Raw genomic sequence first — 23,858 nt, forward strand, 5'->3', positions numbered from 1 at the left:
GGAGCGGCTGCACAGGGAGTGCACCAAGGAGGGAGGCTCTGGGAGCTCGAGGCCAGAAAGGGGAAGCACAGGCCCTCTTTCTGCCCATTTTCCATCAGGGCTCCTTTGGCATGCCAAGGGCACGCCACCATCGGCTCGATTGGTGGGCTCTTTCGCCCCGCCTGTCCAATGCCATTCATTTGCGTGCCATTGGTCCTGACACGTGCCCGTGATGGCCTGCTGGAAAGTCAAGGGCTGATGTGCGAGAGGTCGCAGCCTCCTGGCTCCCTGGCCGGCCCGAAGCATCACTGGTTGCCGGCTCTCTTTTCCTGCCCAGAAAGGTGGGCGGGCCCCTGCTGAGGGAACACACCAGGGAGGCTCTTGCCATCGTCCTCATCAACCATGGGCTCAGCGCCCGTTGGTGTCCAATGCCCGTCTCACTAGCGCCTTCCATCTTTCCCTCTCGAGCGTGGAGCGCCCTGCTTGCTGTAGACGAGCTCCGTGCCAAGCTGATCCATCGGCTCCCTGTTCTCTCTGGGCTCTGCCTCTCCTGTTCGAACCCACCGTTATGCCCAATACCGGGCTCTCCATTTTTCAAGTCGTCCTTCCTCTGGCAAATAAGCCCGGAGACCTGGAACTTCCACTGGGGGAACCTTCTGGAGCAGATTCCCTTTGGGCTGAATCTTCCCATACAATTCCTCCTTGGTGACCTTCTCCGCCCAGCCTATTCTCAGCATCCTGCTCCAACAACTCCTCTCCAACGCCACGAACCTTCTCGCTGAAACTTGCCTTTTCACCCACCTCTCCCAGACGGACAACATGCTGCTGAGCGCTCCGCTTTCTGCCTTTCGCTTTGCCAGATCTGATCCGTCGCCTTCAAACTCGCTCTTGCTTTCACGCTCCTAGGCGCTAGTTTCTTCTTCCAGTCCACATCATACGTTACGCCCCTAGCCGGATGCGTGAACTTCTCTACGTTGTCTCCTTCGAGCCCCTCGCCGCTGATCTTCCTCCCTATTTCCTTATCGCCAATTACCAAGCGATGGTCAGAATGGGCCCGTGCCCTTTCCCTTCCCCGCTTAGCGCCTGCACCCTTCTCCCTAGCTTCTCTTCATCTTCTTCCACGATGACTACCTCACCCGCCGACCGCAACTTGGTGTTTTTCTTGACCTGCACAGATAGCCCTTCTCCCTCTTCCTTGATCTTGTCCATCGCTCTCTCGAGGGGGCGTGATGAACTCGCACGGCGCTAGGGGAGCGCCTTCTCTCGTACCTCTCCTCCTTCTAAACCAACTTCCCATCTCTGCGCGCATGCTCGCCGCTGCCGCCTCACCCTCCTCCGTATCCTCCAGCAACCGTATCAGTCTGCCGTCCACTCCGGACGGCCCCAACACCTGACGAGTGACTTTCTCATCTCTCCTGTCAAACGCCTTCCGAGAAGGGACGAGGCGACTGTCGACGTGCCGGTCCTTTCGTCCAGCTCTCTGCGCTCTCAGGCTCGCTTGCCATATCGGCTGTCTGCTCCTTCTATCTTTCCCGAGTCCCGCTTGCTCGTCCGCCAGCAGTTCCTCGCGCTGCGCTCTCCATCTCGCCTTCGGTATCCTTGTCAGCCCCTCGGGTACATGGCCGGTTAGGGCACTCGTCGTCTTGTTCTTGCAGTCGGATGCGCTTGCTTTCTTGTGTCTTGTCACTGGCTCTTGGGGTGCTAGGCAGCTCTGCTTGGCCCTGAGGGGCACGGGATGTGGCGCCCCCTTCACTCTGCCCTTGGCCCGCCTGGCTGTGCGCTGGCTCAGCCGGGAGGGGACTCAGGCTTGGGCGGCATGGCCGCGCTTCCCTGGCAAGGCATGAGACAGGGATGACGTTCTTCGATTGTCACAGGGAGAGACACATCGTTGCCGCAACTCCTCTGTCTGCACCAAATCTTGGACCAAGTGGCTGAAGGAAGCGGGAGAGGAAAGAGCCTGACGATTTGCTGACTTTCTTGCCACTCCTTCCAGGCACGTCTCATTTTTGGAGCTGAAGTTCTGAGTTTTGGCTGCGGACAAGCGCTTCAAAGGTTTGCTTCCGGCCGACTTGGCAGGGCTTGGCTGACTTTTTCTTTGCACAAGCCTGCTGCTCAAGCGACTGGCAAAGGCCTCCAGAGGTGCCAGTCCCCTTCTGAGGAATTTTGCTGGGAACGTTGAGATGAGCATGTAAACAATGGCTGCTCGCTCCAAAGGACTGTGTCATGCGTGGAGAAACTCCTTCGTGGAACCTCCTTTCACACAAGGAAAACGAGGCAGTTCCCTCCACACGAGCTCGAGAGCTGGAGGAAGGCCCTGTCTGGGCTTCCACATTGCTCTTCATTCCAGCTCCTGTCTCGTGGAAGCTCTGTGCTCTCAACTGAGCCCAAAAGATCTTCGGAGCCACGCTAAATGAGGAGGAGGAGGTCAGAGACCTGTTTAGCAAGCGGGCTGTTTACTCTGTCTGTTCTACAAGCCTGCACCAAAATCCTTGCAATTGGGGTCTCTCATTTGTTGGCTCGAACCGTTTGACTGTCGACCTTTTCTCCCGCTCTTTTATCTGAAGAACGCTGTGCAGTTTAGATGGTGAAGGACTGGCCCAGCATGCTCTTCTGGGGAAGAGGCCAGAAGGGAAGGCTGGTGGTGGTGGCGGCGGCAAAAGGAGGGGGGTTGCAGTAAGACAGGGGCACACAGCATCAGGCACCTAACCGCGCCGCCTCCGGGTGGGCTCGAACCACCATCCTTTCGGTTAACAGCCGAACGCGCTGACCCATTGCGCCACAGAGACACCTGCGGGCAGCTTGCGCCACCTCCGAGCACAGTGCTCGCCTTGCCGTCAGGCAATCGGTGCAGGAGAAGCACCAGGCTGCCCGCTGGGCCCCAGCCCCTGCGCTGAGCAGAGTGGCGCAGCGGGAGCGTGCTGGGCCCATAACCCAGAGGTCGATGGATCGAAACCATTCTCTGCTAGCCCTGCCTCTCGTGGCCTTTTGATTCAGGCTGAAGCCCACAGGCGGCCAAGGCTCTTGCCCCAGCGCTGGGCACTGCAGGCGAGCAAACAGGACGCGGGAGTGACCCTCCTTCGTCTGCGTGAGCCACAAGAGGCTTTGAAGCCAGGTGGTCTCCTGCCAGAGGCTACTTTTGCTCAATGCCCTTGCCTCCTGAGGACTTGTGGGGTGTGCCCATTCTTCCATAGCAGCCCCTAGAATGGAGGCGGAGGGAGCACACGGCTCTCAGCCTCAGCGTGGTGCGCAAGGAACGTGCATCTCTCTCGACGTGTCCTTGCTTTACGTGCGTGTCGCTTGCCTAAGAAAGGTGGGAAGAAAGAGGAGGTTGACGGAAACCAGTGGACTCTGGCCATCCTGCGCATGGGCAATTGGAAAGAGAAGGTCTGATGGGACGCGCGTGGAAGCCCAGGGGGCGGCCTGTGACCGGCGGGACACAGCTTGTCAAGCACTGCCCGAGGCCCTGAAGTGGTGTGGCTGCTTGCCCACAAGTCAAGCGCACCCGTGAGAGATGAAGGCCTCCCGTCTCCGTCTCCGTCTCCGTCTCCGTCTCCTCAAGCGTCGTGAAGCAAGAGAGCTGCCTCATCCCCTTTTCCCACGCAGAAGGGGGAGCGGCTGCACAGGGAGTGCACCAAGGAGGGAGGCTCTGGGAGCTCGAGGCCAGAAAGGGGAAGCACAGGCCCTCTTTCTGCCCATTTTCCATCAGGGCTCCTTTGGCATGCCAAGGGCACGCCACCATCGGCTCGATTGGTGGGCTCTTTCGCCCCGCCTGTCCAATGCCATTCATTTGCGTGCCATTGGTCCTGACACGTGCCCGTGATGGCCTGCTGGAAAGTCAAGGGCTGATGTGCGAGAGGTCGCAGCCTCCTGGCTCCCTGGCCGGCCCGAAGCATCACTGGTTGCCGGCTCTCTTTTCCTGCCCAGAAAGGTGGGCGGGCCCCTGCTGAGGGAACACACCAGGGAGGCTCTTGCCATCGTCCTCATCAACCATGGGCTCAGCGCCCGTTGGTGTCCAATGCCCGTCTCACTAGCGCCTTCCATCTTTCCCTCTCGAGCGTGGAGCGCCCTGCTTGCTGTAGACGAGCTCCGTGCCAAGCTGATCCATCGGCTCCCTGTTCTCTCTGGGCTCTGCCTCTCCTGTTCGAACCCACCGTTATGCCCAATACCGGGCTCTCCATTTTTCAAGTCGTCCTTCCTCTGGCAAATAAGCCCGGAGACCTGGAACTTCCACTGGGGGAACCTTCTGGAGCAGATTCCCTTTGGGCTGAATCTTCCCATACAATTCCTCCTTGGTGACCTTCTCCGCCCAGCCTATTCTCAGCATCCTGCTCCAACAACTCCTCTCCAACGCCACGAACCTTCTCGCTGAAACTTGCCTTTTCACCCACCTCTCCCAGACGGACAACATGCTGCTGAGCGCTCCGCTTTCTGCCTTTCGCTTTGCCAGATCTGATCCGTCGCCTTCAAACTCGCTCTTGCTTTCACGCTCCTAGGCGCTAGTTTCTTCTTCCAGTCCACATCATACGTTACGCCCCTAGCCGGATGCGTGAACTTCTCTACGTTGTCTCCTTCGAGCCCCTCGCCGCTGATCTTCCTCCCTATTTCCTTATCGCCAATTACCAAGCGATGGTCAGAATGGGCCCGTGCCCTTTCCCTTCCCCGCTTAGCGCCTGCACCCTTCTCCCTAGCTTCTCTTCATCTTCTTCCACGATGACTACCTCACCCGCCGACCGCAACTTGGTGTTTTTCTTGACCTGCACAGATAGCCCTTCTCCCTCTTCCTTGATCTTGTCCATCGCTCTCTCGAGGGGGCGTGATGAACTCGCACGGCGCTAGGGGAGCGCCTTCTCTCGTACCTCTCCTCCTTCTAAACCAACTTCCCATCTCTGCGCGCATGCTCGCCGCTGCCGCCTCACCCTCCTCCGTATCCTCCAGCAACCGTATCAGTCTGCCGTCCACTCCGGACGGCCCCAACACCTGACGAGTGACTTTCTCATCTCTCCTGTCAAACGCCTTCCGAGAAGGGACGAGGCGACTGTCGACGTGCCGGTCCTTTCGTCCAGCTCTCTGCGCTCTCAGGCTCGCTTGCCATATCGGCTGTCTGCTCCTTCTATCTTTCCCGAGTCCCGCTTGCTCGTCCGCCAGCAGTTCCTCGCGCTGCGCTCTCCATCTCGCCTTCGGTATCCTTGTCAGCCCCTCGGGTACATGGCCGGTTAGGGCACTCGTCGTCTTGTTCTTGCAGTCGGATGCGCTTGCTTTCTTGTGTCTTGTCACTGGCTCTTGGGGTGCTAGGCAGCTCTGCTTGGCCCTGAGGGGCACGGGATGTGGCGCCCCCTTCACTCTGCCCTTGGCCCGCCTGGCTGTGCGCTGGCTCAGCCGGGAGGGGACTCAGGCTTGGGCGGCATGGCCGCGCTTCCCTGGCAAGGCATGAGACAGGGATGACGTTCTTCGATTGTCACAGGGAGAGGCACATCGTTGCCGCAACTCCTCTGTCTGCACCAAATCTTGGACCAAGTGGCTGAAGGAAGCGGGAGAGGAAAGAGCCTGACGATTTGCTGACTTTCTTGCCACTCCTTCCAGGCACGTCTCATTTTTGGAGCTGAAGTTCTGAGTTTTGGCTGCGGACAAGCGCTTCAAAGGTTTGCTTCCGGCCGACTTGGCAGGGCTTGGCTGACTTTTTCTTTGCACAAGCCTGCTGCTCAAGTGACTGGCAAAGGCCTCCAGAGGTGCCAGTCCCCTTCTGAGGAATTTTGCTGGGAACGTTGAGATGAGCATGTAAACAATGGCTGCTCGCTCCAAAGGACTGTGTCATGCGTGGAGAAACTCCTTCGTGGAACCTCCTTTCACACAAGGAAAACGAGGCAGTTCCCTCCACACGAGCTCGAGAGCTGGAGGAAGGCCCTGTCTGGGCTTCCACATTGCTCTTCATTCCAGCTCCTGTCTCGTGGAAGCTCTGTGCTCTCAACTGAGCCCAAAAGATCTTCGGAGCCACGCTAAATGAGGAGGAGGAGGTCAGAGACCTGTTTAGCAAGCGGGCTGTTTACTCTGTCTGTTCTACAAGCCTGCACCAAAATCCTTGCAACTGGGGTCTCTCATTTGTTGGCTCGAACCGTTTGACTGTCGACCTTTTCTCCCGCTCTTTTATCTGAAGAACGCTGTGCAGTTTAGATGGTGAAGGACTGGCCCAGCATGCTCTTCTGGGGAAGAGGCCAGAAGGGAAGGCTGGTGGTGGTGGCGGCGGCAGCAAAAGGAGGGGGGTTGCAGTAAGACAGGGGCAGACAGCATCAGGCACCTAACCGCGCCGCCTCCGGGTGGGCTCGAACCACCATCCTTTCGGTTAACAGCCGAACGCGCTGACCCATTGCGCCACAGAGACACCTGCGGGCAGCTTGCGCCACCTCCGAGCACAGTGCTCGCCTTGCCGTCAGGCAATCGGTGCAGGAGAAGCACCAGGCTGCCCGCTGGGCCCCAGCCCCTGCGCTGAGCAGAGTGGCGCAGCGGGAGCGTGCTGGGCCCATAACCCAGAGGTCGATGGATCGAAACCATTCTCTGCTAGCCCTGCCTCTCGTGGCCTTTTGATTCAGGCTGAAGCCCACAGGCGGCCAAGGCTCTTGCCCCAGCGCTGGGCACTGCAGGCGAGCAAACAGGACGCGGGAGTGACCCTCCTTCGTCTGCGTGAGCCACAAGAGGCTTTGAAGCCAGGTGGTCTCCTGCCAGAGGCTACTTTTGCTCAATGCCCTTGCCTCCTGAGGACTTGTGGGGTGTGCCCATTCTTCCATAGCAGCCCCTAGAATGGAGGCGGAGGGAGCACACGGCTCTCAGCCTCAGCGTGGTGCGCAAGGAACGTGCATCTCTCTCGACGTGTCCTTGCTTTACGTGCGTGTCGCTTGCCTAAGAAAGGTGGGAAGAAAGAGGAGGTTGACGGAAACCAGTGGACTCTGGCCATCCTGCGCATGGGCAATTGGAAAGAGAAGGTCTGATGGGACGCGCGTGGAAGCCCAGGGGGCGGCCTGTGACCGGCGGGACACAGCTTGTCAAGCACTGCCCGAGGCCCTGAAGTGGTGTGGCTGCTTGCCCACAAGTCAAGCGCACCCGTGAGAGATGAAGGCCTCCCGTCTCCGTCTCCGTCTCCGTCTCCGTCTCCTCAAGCGTCGTGAAGCAAGAGAGCTGCCTCATCCCCTTTTCCCACGCAGAAGGGGGAGCGGCTGCACAGGGAGTGCACCAAGGAGGGAGGCTCTGGGAGCTCGAGGCCAGAAAGGGGAAGCACAGGCCCTCTTTCTGCCCATTTTCCATCAGGGCTCCTTTGGCATGCCAAGGGCACGCCACCATCGGCTCGATTGGTGGGCTCTTTCGCCCCGCCTCTCCAATGCCATTCATTTGCGTGCCATTGGTCCTGACACGTGCCCGTGATGGCCTGCTGGAAAGTCAAGGGCTGATGTGCGAGAGGTCGCAGCCTCCTGGCTCCCTGGCCGGCCCGAAGCATCACTGGTTGCCGGCTCTCTTTTCCTGCCCAGAAAGGTGGGCGGGCCCCTGCTGAGGGAACACACCAGGGAGGCTCTTGCCATCGTCCTCATCAACCATGGGCTCAGCGCCCGTTGGTGTCCAATGCCCGTCTCACTAGCGCCTTCCATCTTTCCCTCTCGAGCGTGGAGCGCCCTGCTTGCTGTAGACGAGCTCCGTGCCAAGCTGATCCATCGGCTCCCTGTTCTCTCTGGGCTCTGCCTCTCCTGTTCGAACCCACCGTTATGCCCAATACCGGGCTCTCCATTTTTCAAGTCGTCCTTCCTCTGGCAAATAAGCCCGGAGACCTGGAACTTCCACTGGGGGAACCTTCTGGAGCAGATTCCCTTTGGGCTGAATCTTCCCATACAATTCCTCCTTGGTGACCTTCTCCGCCCAGCCTATTCTCAGCATCCTGCTCCAACAACTCCTCTCCAACGCCACGAACCTTCTCGCTGAAACTTGCCTTTTCACCCACCTCTCCCAGACGGACAACATGCTGCTGAGCGCTCCGCTTTCTGCCTTTCGCTTTGCCAGATCTGATCCGTCGCCTTCAAACTCGCTCTTGCTTTCACGCTCCTAGGCGCTAGTTTCTTCTTCCAGTCCACATCATACGTTACGCCCCTAGCCGGATGCGTGAACTTCTCTACGTTGTCTCCTTCGAGCCCCTCGCCGCTGATCTTCCTCCCTATTTCCTTATCGCCAATTACCAAGCGATGGTCAGAATGGGCCCGTGCCCTTTCCCTTCCCCGCTTAGCGCCTGCACCCTTCTCCCTAGCTTCTCTTCATCTTCTTCCACGATGACTACCTCACCCGCCGACCGCAACTTGGTGTTTTTCTTGACCTGCACAGATAGCCCTTCTCCCTCTTCCTTGATCTTGTCCATCGCTCTCTCGAGGGGGCGTGATGAACTCGCACGGCGCTAGGGGAGCGCCTTCTCTCGTACCTCTCCTCCTTCTAAACCAACTTCCCATCTCTGCGCGCATGCTCGCCGCTGCCGCCTCACCCTCCTCCGTATCCTCCAGCAACCGTATCAGTCTGCCGTCCACTCCGGACGACCCCAACACCTGACGAGTGACTTTCTCATCTCTCCTGTCAAACGCCTTCCGAGAAGGGACGAGGCGACTGTCGACGTGCCGGTCCTTTCGTCCAGCTCTCTGCGCTCTCAGGCTCGCTTGCCATATCGGCTGTCTGCTCCTTCTATCTTTCCCGAGTCCCGCTTGCTCGTCCGCCAGCAGTTCCTCGCGCTGCGCTCTCCATCTCGCCTTCGGTATCCTTGTCAGCCCCTCGGGTACATGGCCGGTTAGGGCACTCGTCGTCTTGTTCTTGCAGTCGGATGCGCTTGCTTTCTTGTGTCTTGTCACTGGCTCTTGGGGTGCTAGGCAGCTCTGCTTGGCCCTGAGGGGCACGGGATGTGGCGCCCCCTTCACTCTGCCCTTGGCCTGCCTGGCTGTGCGCTGGCTCAGCCGGGAGGGGACTCAGGCTTGGGCGGCATGGCCGCGCTTCCCTGGCAAGGCATGAGACAGGGATGACGTTCTTCGATTGTCACAGGGAGAGACACATCGTTGCCGCAACTCCTCTGTCTGCACCAAATCTTGGACCAAGTGGCTGAAGGAAGCGGGAGAGGAAAGAGCCTGACGATTTGCTGACTTTCTTGCCACTCCTTCCAGGCACGTCTCATTTTTGGAGCTGAAGTTCTGAGTTTTGGCTGCGGACAAGCGCTTCAAAGGTTTGCTTCCGGCCGACTTGGCAGGGCTTGGCTGACTTTTTCTTTGCACAAGCCTGCTGCTCAAGCGACTGGCAAAGGCCTCCAGAGGTGCCAGTCCCCTTCTGAGGAATTTTGCTGGGAACATTGAGATGAGCATGTAAACAATGGCTGCTCGCTCCAAAGGACTGTGTCATGCGTGGAGAAACTCCTTCGTGGAACCTCCTTTCACACAAGGAAAACGAGGCAGTTCCCTCCACACGAGCTCGAGAGCTGGAGGAAGGCCCTGTCTGGGCTTCCACATTGCTCTTCATTCCAGCTCCTGTCTCGTGGAAGCTCTGTGCTCTCAACTGAGCCCAAAAGATCTTCGGAGCCACGCTAAATGAGGAGGAGGAGGTCAGAGACCTGTTTAGCAAGCGGGCTGTTTACTCTGTCTGTTCTACAAGCCTGCACCAAAATCCTTGCAACTGGGGTCTCTCATTTGTTGGCTCGAACCGTTTGACTGTCGACCTTTTCTCCCGCTCTTTTATCTGAAGAACGCTGTGCAGTTTAGATGGTGAAGGACTGGCCCAGCATGCTCTTCTGGGGAAGAGGCCAGAAGGGAAGGCTGGTGGTGGTGGCGGCGGCGGCAAAAGGAGGGGGGTTGCAGTAAGACAGGGGCAGACAGCATCAGGCACCTAACCGCGCCGCCTCCGGGTGGGCTCGAACCACCATCCTTTCGGTTAACAGCCGAACGCGCTGACCCATTGCGCCACAGAGACACCTGCGGGCAGCTTGCGCCACCTCCGAGCACAGTGCTCGCCTTGCCGTCAGGCAATCGGTGCAGGAGAAGCACCAGGCTGCCCGCTGGGCCCCAGCCCCTGCGCTGAGCAGAGTGGCGCAGCGGGAGCGTGCTGGGCCCATAACCCAGAGGTCGATGGATCGAAACCATTCTCTGCTAGCCCTGCCTCTCGTGGCCTTTTGATTCAGGCTGAAGCCCACAGGCGGCCAAGACTCTTGCCCCAGCGCTGGGCACTGCAGGCGAGCAAACAGGACGCGGGAGTGACCCTCCTTCGTCTGCGTGAGCCACAAGAGGCTTTGAAGCCAGGTGGTCTCCTGCCAGAGGCTACTTTTGCTCAATGCCCTTGCCTCCTGAGGACTTGTGGGGTGTGCCCATTCTTCCATAGCAGCCCCTAGAATGGAGGCGGAGGGAGCACACGGCTCTCAGCCTCAGCGTGGTGCGCAAGGAACGTGCATCTCTCTCGACGTGTCCTTGCTTTACGTGCGTGTCGCTTGCCTAAGAAAGGTGGGAAGAAAGAGGAGGTTGACGGAAACCAGTGGACTCTGGCCATCCTGCGCATGGGCAATTGGAAAGAGAAGGTCTGATGGGACGCGCGTGGAAGCCCAGGGGGCGGCCTGTGACCGGCGGGACACAGCTTGTCAAGCACTGCCCGAGGCCCTGAAGTGGTGTGGCTGCTTGCCCACAAGTCAAGCGCACCCGTGAGAGATGAAGGCCTCCCGTCTCCGTCTCCGTCTCCGTCTCCTCAAGCGTCGTGAAGCAAGAGAGCTGCCTCATCCCCTTTTCCCACGCAGAAGGGGGAGCGGCTGCACAGGGAGTGCACCAAGGAGGGAGGCTCTGGGAGCTCGAGGCCAGAAAGGGGAAGCACAGGCCCTCTTTCTGCCCATTTTCCATCAGGGCTCCTTTGGCATGCCAAGGGCACGCCACCATCGGCTCGATTGGTGGGCTCTTTCGCCCCGCCTGTCCAATGCCATTCATTTGCGTGCCATTGGTCCTGACACGTGCCCGTGATGGCCTGCTGGAAAGTCAAGGGCTGATGTGCGAGAGGTCGCAGCCTCCTGGCTCCCTGGCCGGCCCGAAGCATCACTGGTTGCCGGCTCTCTTTTCCTGCCCAGAAAGGTGGGCGGGCCCCTGCTGAGGGAACACACCAGGGAGGCTCTTGCCATCGTCCTCATCAACCATGGGCTCAGCGCCCGTTGGTGTCCAATGCCCGTCTCACTAGCGCCTTCCATCTTTCCCTCTCGAGCGTGGAGCGCCCTGCTTGCTGTAGACGAGCTCCGTGCCAAGCTGATCCATCGGCTCCCTGTTCTCTCTGGGCTCTGCCTCTCCTGTTCGAACCCACCGTTATGCCCAATACCGGGCTCTCCATTTTTCAAGTCGTCCTTCCTCTGGCAAATAAGCCCGGAGACCTGGAACTTCCACTGGGGGAACCTTCTGGAGCAGATTCCCTTTGGGCTGAATCTTCCCATACAATTCCTCCTTGGTGACCTTCTCCGCCCAGCCTATTCTCAGCATCCTGCTCCAACAACTCCTCTCCAACGCCACGAACCTTCTCGCTGAAACTTGCCTTTTCACCCACCTCTCCCAGACGGACAACATGCTGCTGAGCGCTCCGCTTTCTGCCTTTCGCTTTGCCAGATCTGATCCGTCGCCTTCAAACTCGCTCTTGCTTTCACGCTCCTAGGCGCTAGTTTCTTCTTCCAGTCCACATCATACGTTACGCCCCTAGCCGGATGCGTGAACTTCTCTACGTTGTCTCCTTCGAGCCCCTCGCCGCTGATCTTCCTCCCTATTTCCTTATCGCCAATTACCAAGCGATGGTCAGAATGGGCCCGTGCCCTTTCCCTTCCCCGCTTAGCGCCTGCACCCTTCTCCCTAGCTTCTCTTCATCTTCTTCCACGATGACTACCTCACCCGCCGACCGCAACTTGGTGTTTTTCTTGACCTGCACAGATAGCCCTTCTCCCTCTTCCTTGATCTTGTCCATCGCTCTCTCGAGGGGGCGTGATGAACTCGCACGGCGCTAGGGGAGCGCCTTCTCTCGTACCTCTCCTCCTTCTAAACCAACTTCCCATCTCTGCGCGCATGCTCGCCGCTGCCGCCTCACCCTCCTCCGTATCCTCCAGCAACCGTATCAGTCTGCCGTCCACTCCGGACGACCCCAACACCTGACGAGTGACTTTCTCATCTCTCCTGTCAAACGCCTTCCGAGAAGGGACGAGGCGACTGTCGACGTGCCGGTCCTTTCGTCCAGCTCTCTGCGCTCTCAGGCTCGCTTGCCATATCGGCTGTCTGCTCCTTCTATCTTTCCCGAGTCCCGCTTGCTCGTCCGCCAGCAGTTCCTCGCGCTGCGCTCTCCATCTCGCCTTCGGTATCCTTGTCAGCCCCTCGGGTACATGGCCGGTTAGGGCACTCGTCGTCTTGTTCTTGCAGTCGGATGCGCTTGCTTTCTTGTGTCTTGTCACTGGCTCTTGGGGTGCTAGGCAGCTCTGCTTGGCCCTGAGGGGCACGGGATGTGGCGCCCCCTTCACTCTGCCCTTGGCCCGCCTGGCTGTGCGCTGGCTCAGCCGGGAGGGGACTCAGGCTTGGGCGGCATGGCCGCGCTTCCCTGGCAAGGCATGAGACAGGGATGACGTTCTTCGATTGTCACAGGGAGAGACACATCGTTGCCGCAACTCCTCTGTCTGCACCAAATCTTGGACCAAGTGGCTGAAGGAAGCGGGAGAGGAAAGAGCCTGATGATTTGCTGACTTTCTTGCCACTCCTTCCAGGCACGTCTCATTTTTGGAGCTGAAGTTCTGAGTTTTGGCTGCGGACAAGCGCTTCAAAGGTTTGCTTCCGGCCGACTTGGCAGGGCTTGGCTGACTTTTTCTTTGCACAAGCCTGCTGCTCAAGCGACTGGCAAAGGCCTCCAGAGGTGCCAGTCCCCTTCTGAGGAATTTTGCTGGGAACGTTGAGATGAGCATGTAAACAATGGCTGCTCGCTCCAAAGGACTGTGTCATGCGTGGAGAAACTCCTTCGTGGAACCTCCTTTCACACAAGGAAAACGAGGCAGTTCCCTCCACACGAGCTCGAGAGCTGGAGGAAGGCCCTGTCTGGGCTTCCACATTGCTCTTCATTCCAGCTCCTGTCTCGTGGAAGCTCTGTGCTCTCAACTGAGCCCAAAAGATCTTCGGAGCCACGCTAAATGAGGAGGAGGAGGTCAGAGACCTGTTTAGCAAGCGGGCTGTTTACTCTGTCTGTTCTACAAGCCTGCACCAAAATCCTTGCAACTGGGGTCTCTCATTTGTTGGCTCGAACCGTTTGACTGTCGACCTTTTCTCCCGCTCTTTTATCTGAAGAACGCTGTGCAGTTTAGATGGTGAAGGACTGGCCCAGCATGCTCTTCTGGGGAAGAGGCCAGAAGGGAAGGCTGGTGGTGGTGGCGGCGGCGGCAAAAGGAGGGGGGTTGCAGTAAGACAGGGGCAGACAGCATCAGGCACCTAACCGCGCCGCCTCCGGGTGGGCTCGAACCACCATCCTTTCGGTTAACAGCCGAACGCGCTGACCCATTGCGCCACAGAGACACCTGCGGGCAGCTTGCGCCACCTCCGAGCACAGTGCTCGCCTTGCCGTCAGGCAATCGGTGCAGGAGAAGCACCAGGCTGCCCGCTGGGCCCCAGCCCCTGCGCTGAGCAGAGTGGCGCAGCGGGAGCGTGCTGGGCCCATAACCCAGAGGTCGATGGATCGAAACCATTCTCTGCTAGCCCTGCCTCTCGTGGCCTTTTGATTCAGGCTGAAGCCCACAGGCGGCCAAGGCTCTTGCCCCAGCGCTGGGCACTGCAGGCGAGCAAACAGGACGCGGGAGTGACCCTCCTTCGTCTGCGTGAGCCACAAGAGGCTTTGAAGCCAGGTGGTCTCCTGCCAGAGGCTACTTTTGCTCAATGCCCTTGCCTCCTGAGGACTTGTGGGGTGTGCCCATTCTTCCATAGCAGCCCCTAGAATGGAGGCGGAGGGAGCACACGGCTCTCAGCCTCAGCGTGGTGCGCAAGGAACGTGCATCTCTCTCGACGTGTCCTTGCTTTACGTGCGTGTCGCTTGCCTAAGAAAGGTGGGAAGAAAGAGGAGGTTGACGGAAACCAGTGGACTCTGGCCATCCTGCGCATGGGCAATTGGAAAGAGAAGGTCTGATGGGACGCGCGTGGAAGCCCAGGGGGCGGCCTGTGACCGGCGGGACACAGCTTGTCAAGCACTGCCCGAGGCCCTGAAGTGGTGTGGCTGCTTGCCCACAAGTCAAGCGCACCCGTGAGAGATGAAGGCCTCCCGTCTCCGTCTCCGTCTCCGTCTCCTCAAGCGTCGTGAAGCAAGAGAGCTGCCTCATCCCCTTTTCCCACGCAGAAGGGGGAGCGGCTGCACAGGGAGTGCACCAAGGAGGGAGGCTCTGGGAGCTCGAGGCCAGAAAGGGGAAGCACAGGCCCTCTTTCTGCCCATTTTCCATCAGGGCTCCTTTGGCATGCCAAGGGCACGCCACCATCGGCTCGATTGGTGGGCTCTTTCGCCCCGCCTGTCCAATGCCATTCATTTGCGTGCCATTGGTCCTGACACGTGCCCGTGATGGCCTGCTGGAAAGTCAAGGGCTGATGTGCGAGAGGTCGCAGCCTCCTGGCTCCCTGGCCGGCCCGAAGCATCACTGGTTGCCGGCTCTCTTTTCCTGCCCAGAAAGGTGGGCGGGCCCCTGCTGAGGGAACACACCAGGGAGGCTCTTGCCATCGTCCTCATCAACCATGGGCTCAGCGCCCGTTGGTGTCCAATGCCCGTCTCACTAGCGCCTTCCATCTTTCCCTCTCGAGCGTGGAGCGCCCTGCTTGCTGTAGACGAGCTCCGTGCCAAGCTGATCCATCGGCTCCCTGTTCTCTCTGGGCTCTGCCTCTCCTGTTCGAACCCACCGTTATGCCCAATACCGGGCTCTCCATTTTTCAAGTCGTCCTTCCTCTGGCAAATAAGCCCGGAGACCTGGAACTTCCACTGGGGGAACCTTCTGGAGCAGATTCCCTTTGGGCTGAATCTTCCCATACAATTCCTCCTTGGTGACCTTCTCCGCCCAGCCTATTCTCAGCATCCTGCTCCAACAACTCCTCTCCAACGCCACGAACCTTCTCGCTGAAACTTGCCTTTTCACCCACCTCTCCCAGACGGACAACATGCTGCTGAGCGCTCCGCTTTCTGCCTTTCGCTTTGCCAGATCTGATCCGTCGCCTTCAAACTCGCTCTTGCTTTCACGCTCCTAGGCGCTAGTTTCTTCTTCCAGTCCACATCATACGTTACGCCCCTAGCCGGATGCGTGAACTTCTCTACGTTGTCTCCTTCGAGCCCCTCGCCGCTGATCTTCCTCCCTATTTCCTTATCGCCAATTACCAAGCGATGGTCAGAATGGGCCCGTGCCCTTTCCCTTCCCCGCTTAGCGCCTGCACCCTTCTCCCTAGCTTCTCTTCATCTTCTTCCACGATGACTACCTCACCCGCCGACCGCAACTTGGTGTTTTTCTTGACCTGCACAGATAGCCCTTCTCCCTCTTCCTTGATCTTGTCCATCGCTCTCTCGAGGGGGCGTGATGAACTCGCACGGCGCTAGGGGAGCGCCTTCTCTCGTACCTCTCCTCCTTCTAAACCAACTTCCCATCTCTGCGCGCATGCTCGCCGCTGCCGCCTCACCCTCCTCCGTATCCTCCAGCAACCGTATCAGTCTGCCGTCCACTCCGGACGACCCCAACACCTGACGAGTGACTTTCTCATCTCTCCTGTCAAACGCCTTCCGAGAAGGGACGAGGCGACTGTCGACGTGCCGGTCCTTTCGTCCAGCTCTCTGCGCTCTCAGGCTCGCTTGCCATATCGGCTGTCTGCTCCTTCTATCTTTCCCGAGTCCCGCTTGCTCGTCCGCCAGCAGTTCCTCGCGCTGCGCTCTCCATCTCGCCTTCGGTATCCTTGTCAGCCCCTCGGGTACATGGCCGGTTAGGGCACTCGTCGTCTTGTTCTTGCAGTCGGATGCGCTTGCTTTCTTGTGTCTTGTCACTGGCTCTTGGGGTGCTAGGCAGCTCTGCTTGGCCCTGAGGGGCACGGGATGTGGCGCCCCCTTCACTCTGCCCTTGGCCCGCCTGGCTGTGCGCTGGCTCAGCCGGGAGGGGACTCAGGCTTGGGCGGCATGGCCGCGCTTCCCTGGCAAGGCATGAGACAGGGATGACGTTCTTCGATTGTCACAGGGAGAGACACATCGTTGCCGCAACTCCTCTGTCTGCACCAAATCTTGGACCAAGTGGCTGAAGGAAGCGGGAGAGGAAAGAGCCTGACGATTTGCTGACTTTCTTGCCACTCCTTCCAGGCACGTCTCATTTTTGGAGCTGAAGTTCTGAGTTTTGGCTGCGGACAAGCGCTTCAAAGGTTTGCTTCCGGCCGACTTGGCAGGGCTTGGCTGACTTTTTCTTTGCACAAGCCTGCTGCTCAAGCGACTGGCAAAGGCCTCCAGAGGTGCCAGTCCCCTTCTGAGGAATTTTGCTGGGAACGTTGAGATGAGCATGTAAACAATGGCTGCTCGCTCCAAAGGACTGTGTCATGCGTGGAGAAACTCCTTCGTGGAACCTCCTTTCACACAAGGAAAACGAGGCAGTTCCCTCCACACGAGCTCGAGAGCTGGAGGAAGGCCCTGTCTGGGCTTCCACATTGCTCTTCATTCCAGCTCCTGTCTCGTGGAAGCTCTGTGCTCTCAACTGAGCCCAAAAGATCTTCGGAGCCACGCTAAATGAGGAGGAGGAGGTCAGAGACCTGTTTAGCAAGCGGGCTGTTTACTCTGTCTGTTCTACAAGCCTGCACCAAAATCCTTGCAACTGGGGTCTCTCATTTGTTGGCTCGAACCGTTTGACTGTCGACCTTTTCTCCCGCTCTTTTATCTGAAGAACGCTGTGCAGTTTAGATGGTGAAGGACTGGCCCAGCATGCTCTTCTGGGGAAGAGGCCAGAAGGGAAGGCTGGTGGTGGTGGCGGCGGCGGCAAAAGGAGGGGGGTTGCAGTAAGACAGGGGCAGACAGCATCAGGCACCTAACCGCGCCGCCTCCGGGTGGGCTCGAACCACCATCCTTTCGGTTAACAGCCGAACGCGCTGACCCATTGCGCCACAGAGACACCTGCGGGCAGCTTGCGCCACCTCCGAGCACAGTGCTCGCCTTGCCGTCAGGCAATCGGTGCAGGAGAAGCACCAGGCTGCCCGCTGGGCCCCAGCCCCTGCGCTGAGCAGAGTGGCGCAGCGGGAGCGTGCTGGGCCCATAACCCAGAGGTCGATGGATCGAAACCATTCTCTGCTAGCCCTGCCTCTCGTGGCCTTTTGATTCAGGCTGAAGCCCACAGGCGGCCAAGGCTCTTGCCCCAGCGCTGGGCACTGCAGGCGAGCAAACAGGACGCGGGAGTGACCCTCCTTCGTCTGCGTGAGCCACAAGAGGCTTTGAAGCCAGGTGGTCTCCTGCCAGAGGCTACTTTTGCTCAATGCCCTTGCCTCCTGAGGACTTGTGGGGTGTGCCCATTCTTCCATAGCAGCCCCTAGAATGGAGGCGGAGGGAGCACACGGCTCTCAGCCTCAGCGTGGTGCGCAAGGAACGTGCATCTCTCTCGACGTGTCCTTGCTTTACGTGCGTGTCGCTTGCCTAAGAAAGGTGGGAAGAAAGAGGAGGTTGACGGAAACCAGTGGACTCTGGCCATCCTGCGCATGGGCAATTGGAAAGAGAAGGTCTGATGGGACGCGCGTGGAAGCCCAGGGGGCGGCCTGTGACCGGCGGGACACAGCTTGTCAAGCACTGCCCGAGGCCCTGAAGTGGTGTGGCTGCTTGCCCACAAGTCAAGCGCACCCGTGAGAGATGAAGGCCTCCCGTCTCCGTCTCCGTCTCCGTCTCCTCAAGCGTCGTGAAGCAAGAGAGCTGCCTCATCCCCTTTTCCCACGCAGAAGGGGGAGCGGCTGCACAGGGAGTGCACCAAGGAGGGAGGCTCTGGGAGCTCGAGGCCAGAAAGGGGAAGCACAGGCCCTCTTTCTGCCCATTTTCCATCAGGGCTCCTTTGGCATGCCAAGGGCACGCCACCATCGGCTCGATTGGTGGGCTCTTTCGCCCCGCCTGTCCAATGCCATTCATTTGCGTGCCATTGGTCCTGACACGTGCCCGTGATGGCCTGCTGGAAAGTCAAGGGCTGATGTGCGAGAGGTCGCAGCCTCCTGGCTCCCTGGCCGGCCCGAAGCATCACTGGTTGCCGGCTCTCTTTTCCTGCCCAGAAAGGTGGGCGGGCCCCTGCTGAGGGAACACACCAGGGAGGCTCTTGCCATCGTCCTCATCAACCATGGGCTCAGCGCCCGTTGGTGTCCAATGCCCGTCTCACTAGCGCCTTCCATCTTTCCCTCTCGAGCGTGGAGCGCCCTGCTTGCTGTAGACGAGCTCCGTGCCAAGCTGATCCATCGGCTCCCTGTTCTCTCTGGGCTCTGCCTCTCCTGTTCGAACCCACCGTTATGCCCAATACCGGGCTCTCCATTTTTCAAGTCGTCCTTCCTCTGGCAAATAAGCCCGGAGACCTGGAACTTCCACTGGGGGAACCTTCTGGAGCAGATTCCCTTTGGGCTGAATCTTCCCATACAATTCCTCCTTGGTGACCTTCTCCGCCCAGCCTATTCTCAGCATCCTGCTCCAACAACTCCTCTCCAACGCCACGAACCTTCTCGCTGAAACTTGCCTTTTCACCCACCTCTCCCAGACGGACAACATGCTGCTGAGCGCTCCGCTTTCTGCCTTTCGCTTTGCCAGATCTGATCCGTCGCCTTCAAACTCGCTCTTGCTTTCACGCTCCTAGGCGCTAGTTTCTTCTTCCAGTCCACATCATACGTTACGCCCCTAGCCGGATGCGTGAACTTCTCTACGTTGTCTCCTTCGAGCCCCTCGCCGCTGATCTTCCTCCCTATTTCCTTATCGCCAATTACCAAGCGATGGTCAGAATGGGCCCGTGCCCTTTCCCTTCCCCGCTTAGCGCCTGCACCCTTCTCCCTAGCTTCTCTTCATCTTCTTCCACGATGACTACCTCACCCGCCGACCGCAACTTGGTGTTTTTCTTGACCTGCACAGATAGCCCTTCTCCCTCTTCCTTGATCTTGTCCATCGCTCTCTCGAGGGGGCGTGATGAACTCGCACGGCGCTAGGGGAGCGCCTTCTCTCGTACCTCTCCTCCTTCTAAACCAACTTCCCATCTCTGCGCGCATGCTCGCCGCTGCCGCCTCACCCTCCTCCGTATCCTCCAGCAACCGTATCAGTCTGCCGTCCACTCCGGACGACCCCAACACCTGACGAGTGACTTTCTCATCTCTCCTGTCAAACGCCTTCCGAGAAGGGACGAGGCGACTGTCGACGTGCCGGTCCTTTCGTCCAGCTCTCTGCGCTCTCAGGCTCGCTTGCCATATCGGCTGTCTGCTCCTTCTATCTTTCCCGAGTCCCGCTTGCTCGTCCGCCAGCAGTTCCTCGCGCTGCGCTCTCCATCTCGCCTTCGGTATCCTTGTCAGCCCCTCGGGTACATGGCCGGTTAGGGCACTCGTCGTCTTGTTCTTGCAGTCGGATGCGCTTGCTTTCTTGTGTCTTGTCACTGGCTCTTGGGGTGCTAGGCAGCTCTGCTTGGCCCTGAGGGGCACGGGATGTGGCGCCCCCTTCACTCTGCCCTTGGCCCGCCTGGCTGTGCGCTGGCTCAGCCGGGAGGGGACTCAGGCTTGGGCGGCATGGCCGCGCTTCCCTGGCAAGGCATGAGACAGGGATGACGTTCTTCGATTGTCACAGGGAGAGACACATCGTTGCCGCAACTCCTCTGTCTGCACCAAATCTTGGACCAAGTGGCTGAAGGAAGCGGGAGAGGAAAGAGCCTGACGATTTGCTGACTTTCTTGCCACTCCTTCCAGGCACGTCTCATTTTTGGAGCTGAAGTTCTGAGTTTTGGCTGCGGACAAGCGCTTCAAAGGTTTGCTTCCGGCCGACTTGGCAGGGCTTGGCTGACTTTTTCTTTGCACAAGCCTGCTGCTCAAGCGACTGGCAAAGGCCTCCAGAGGTGCCAGTCCCCTTCTGAGGAATTTTGCTGGGAACGTTGAGATGAGCATGTAAACAATGGCTGCTCGCTCCAAAGGACTGTGTCATGCGTGGAGAAACTCCTTCGTGGAACCTCCTTTCACACAAGGAAAACGAGGCAGTTCCCTCCACACGAGCTCGAGAGCTGGAGGAAGGCCCTGTCTGGGCTTCCACATTGCTCTTCATTCCAGCTCCTGTCTCGTGGAAGCTCTGTGCTCTCAACTGAGCCCAAAAGATCTTCGGAGCCACGCTAAATGAGGAGGAGGAGGTCAGAGACCTGTTTAGCAAGCGGGCTGTTTACTCTGTCTGTTCTACAAGCCTGCACCAAAATCCTTGCAATTGGGGTCTCTCATTTGTTGGCTCGAACCGTTTGACTGTCGACCTTTTCTCCCGCTCTTTTATCTGAAGAACGCTGTGCAGTTTAGATGGTGAAGGACTGGCCCAGCATGCTCTTCTGGGGAAGAGGCCAGAAGGGAAGGCTGGTGGTGGTGGCGGCAAAAGGAGGGGGGTTGCAGTAAGACAGGGGCACACAGCATCAGGCACCTAACCGCGCCGCCTCCGGGTGGGCTCGAACCACCATCCTTTCGGTTAACAGCCGAACGCGCTGACCCATTGCGCCACAGAGACACCTGCGGGCAGCTTGCGCCACCTCCGAGCACAGTGCTCGCCTTGCCGTCAGGCAATCGGTGCAGGAGAAGCACCAGGCTGCCCGCTGGGCCCCAGCCCCTGCGCTGAGCAGAGTGGCGCAGCGGGAGCGTGCTGGGCCCATAACCCAGAGGTCGATGGATCGAAACCATTCTCTGCTAGCCCTGCCTCTCGTGGCCTTTTGATTCAGGCTGAAGCCCACAGGCGGCCAAGACTCTTGCCCCAGCGCTGGGCACTGCAGGCGAGCAAACAGGACGCGGGAGTGACCCTCCTTCGTCTGCGTGAGCCACAAGAGGCTTTGAAGCCAGGTGGTCTCCTGCCAGAGGCTACTTTTGCTCAATGCCCTTGCCTCCTGAGGACTTGTGGGGTGTGCCCATTCTTCCATAGCAGCCCCTAGAATGGAGGCGGAGGGAGCACACGGCTCTCAGCCTCAGCGTGGTGCGCAAGGAACGTGCATCTCTCTCGACGTGTCCTTGCTTTACGTGCGTGTCGCTTGCCTAAGAAAGGTGGGAAGAAAGAGGAGGTTGACGGAAACCAGTGGACTCTGGCCATCCTGCGCATGGGCAATTGGAAAGAGAAGGTCTGATGGGACGCGCGTGGAAGCCCAGGGGGCGGCCTGTGACCGGCGGGACACAGCTTGTCAAGCACTGCCCGAGGCCCTGAAGTGGTGTGGCTGCTTGCCCACAAGTCAAGCGCACCCGTGAGAGATGAAGGCCTCCCGTCTCCGTCTCCGTCTCCGTCTCCTCAAGCGTCGTGAAGCAAGAGAGCTGCCTCATCCCCTTTTCCCACGCAGAAGGGGGAGCGGCTGCACAGGGAGTGCACCAAGGAGGGAGGCTCTGGGAGCTCGAGGCCAGAAAGGGGAAGCACAGGCCCTCTTTCTGCCCATTTTCCATCAGGGCTCCTTTGGCATGCCAAGGGCACGCCACCATCGGCTCGATTGGTGGGCTCTTTCGCCCCGCCTCTCCAATGCCATTCATTTGCGTGCCATTGGTCCTGACACGTGCCCGTGATGGCCTGCTGGAAAGTCAAGGGCTGATGTGCGAGAGGTCGCAGCCTCCTGGCTCCCTGGCCGGCCCGAAGCATCACTGGTTGCCGGCTCTCTTTTCCTGCCCAGAAAGGTGGGCGGGCCCCTGCTGAGGGAACACACCAGGGAGGCTCTTGCCATCGTCCTCATCAACCATGGGCTCAGCGCCCGTTGGTGTCCAATGCCCGTCTCACTAGCGCCTTCCATCTTTCCCTCTCGAGCGTGGAGCGCCCTGCTTGCTGTAGACGAGCTCCGTGCCAAGCTGATCCATCGGCTCCCTGTTCTCTCTGGGCTCTGCCTCTCCTGTTCGAACCCACCGTTATGCCCAATACCGGGCTCTCCATTTTTCAAGTCGTCCTTCCTCTGGCAAATAAGCCCGGAGACCTGGAACTTCCACTGGGGGAACCTTCTGGAGCAGATTCCCTTTGGGCTGAATCTTCCCATACAATTCCTCCTTGGTGACCTTCTCCGCCCAGCCTATTCTCAGCATCCTGCTCCAACAACTCCTCTCCAACGCCACGAACCTTCTCGCTGAAACTTGCCTTTTCACCCACCTCTCCCAGACGGACAACATGCTGCTGAGCGCTCCGCTTTCTGCCTTTCGCTTTGCCAGATCTGATCCGTCGCCTTCAAACTCGCTCTTGCTTTCACGCTCCTAGGCGCTAGTTTCTTCTTCCAGTCCACATCATACGTTACGCCCCTAGCCGGATGCGTGAACTTCTCTACGTTGTCTCCTTCGAGCCCCTCGCCGCTGATCTTCCTCCCTATTTCCTTATCGCCAATTACCAAGCGATGGTCAGAATGGGCCCGTGCCCTTTCCCTTCCCCGCTTAGCGCCTGCACCCTTCTCCCTAGCTTCTCTTCATCTTCTTCCACGATGACTACCTCACCCGCCGACCGCAACTTGGTGTTTTTCTTGACCTGCACAGATAGCCCTTCTCCCTCTTCCTTGATCTTGTCCATCGCTCTCTCGAGGGGGCGTGATGAACTCGCACGGCGCTAGGGGAGCGCCTTCTCTCGTACCTCTCCTCCTTCTAAACCAACTTCCCATCTCTGCGCGCATGCTCGCCGCTGCCGCCTCACCCTCCTCCGTATCCTCCAGCAACCGTATCAGTCTGCCGTCCACTCCGGACGACCCCAACACCTGACGAGTGACTTTCTCATCTCTCCTGTCAAACGCCTTCCGAGAAGGGACGAGGCGACTGTCGACGTGCCGGTCCTTTCGTCCAGCTCTCTGCGCTCTCAGGCTCGCTTGCCATATCGGCTGTCTGCTCCTTCTATCTTTCCCGAGTCCCGCTTGCTCGTCCGCCAGCAGTTCCTCGCGCTGCGCTCTCCATCTCGCCTTCGGTATCCTTGTCAGCCCCTCGGGTACATGGCCGGTTAGGGCACTCGTCGTCTTGTTCTTGCAGTCGGATGCGCTTGCTTTCTTGTGTCTTGTCACTGGCTCTTGGGGTGCTAGGCAGCTCTGCTTGGCCCTGAGGGGCACGGGATGTGGCGCCCCCTTCACTCTGCCCTTGGCCCGCCTGGCTGTGCGCTGGCTCAGCCGGGAGGGGACTCAGGCTTGGGCGGCATGGCCGCGCTTCCCTGGCAAGGCATGAGACAGGGATGACGTTCTTCGATTGTCACAGGGAGAGACACATCGTTGCCGCAACTCCTCTGTCTGCACCAAATCTTGGACCAAGTGGCTGAAGGAAGCGGGAGAGGAAAGAGCCTGACGATTTGCTGACTTTCTTGCCACTCCTTCCAGGCACGTCTCATTTTTGGAGCTGAAGTTCTGAGTTTTGGCTGCGGACAAGCGCTTCAAAGGTTTGCTTCCGGCCGACTTGGCAGGGCTTGGCTGACTTTTTCTTTGCACAAGCCTGCTGCTCAAGCGACTGGCAAAGGCCTCCAGAGGTGCCAGTCCCCTTCTGAGGAATTTTGCTGGGAACGTTGAGATGAGCATGTAAACAATGGCTGCTCGCTCCAAAGGACTGTGTCATGCGTGGAGAAACTCCTTCGTGGAACCTCCTTTCACACAAGGAAAACGAGGCAGTTCCCTCCACACGAGCTCGAGAGCTGGAGGAAGGCCCTGTCTGGGCTTCCACATTGCTCTTCATTCCAGCTCCTGTCTCGTGGAAGCTCTGTGC

At 58.9% G+C, this 23,858-nt stretch overlaps 6 non-coding genes across 6 annotated transcripts; all 6 read right to left on the bottom strand.

Annotated features, from left to right (window-relative positions):
• Positions 1-2,691: 2,691 nt before the first annotated feature.
• Positions 2,692-2,765, bottom strand: TRNAN-GUU (transfer RNA asparagine (anticodon GUU)). Its single transcript has one exon. It is a non-coding gene; the product is annotated as a tRNA-Asn (tRNA).
• Positions 2,766-6,281: 3,516 nt separating this feature from the next.
• On the bottom strand, positions 6,282-6,355 carry TRNAN-GUU (transfer RNA asparagine (anticodon GUU)). The gene has a single exon. It is a non-coding gene; the product is annotated as a tRNA-Asn (tRNA).
• Positions 6,356-9,871: 3,516 nt separating this feature from the next.
• TRNAN-GUU (transfer RNA asparagine (anticodon GUU)) lies at positions 9,872-9,945 on the bottom strand. The gene has a single exon. It is a non-coding gene; the product is annotated as a tRNA-Asn (tRNA).
• A 3,510-nt stretch (positions 9,946-13,455) lies between these two features.
• On the bottom strand, positions 13,456-13,529 carry TRNAN-GUU (transfer RNA asparagine (anticodon GUU)). The gene has a single exon. It is a non-coding gene; the product is annotated as a tRNA-Asn (tRNA).
• A 3,510-nt stretch (positions 13,530-17,039) lies between these two features.
• TRNAN-GUU (transfer RNA asparagine (anticodon GUU)) lies at positions 17,040-17,113 on the bottom strand. The gene has a single exon. It is a non-coding gene; the product is annotated as a tRNA-Asn (tRNA).
• A 3,504-nt stretch (positions 17,114-20,617) lies between these two features.
• Positions 20,618-20,691, bottom strand: TRNAN-GUU (transfer RNA asparagine (anticodon GUU)). Its single transcript has one exon. It is a non-coding gene; the product is annotated as a tRNA-Asn (tRNA).
• Positions 20,692-23,858: the final 3,167 nt, after the last annotated feature.

The sequence above is a fragment of the Carettochelys insculpta genome, chromosome 22 (genome assembly GCF_033958435.1).
Source record: "Carettochelys insculpta isolate YL-2023 chromosome 22, ASM3395843v1, whole genome shotgun sequence".
In the NCBI taxonomy this organism is placed as follows: domain Eukaryota; kingdom Metazoa; phylum Chordata; order Testudines; family Carettochelyidae; genus Carettochelys; species Carettochelys insculpta.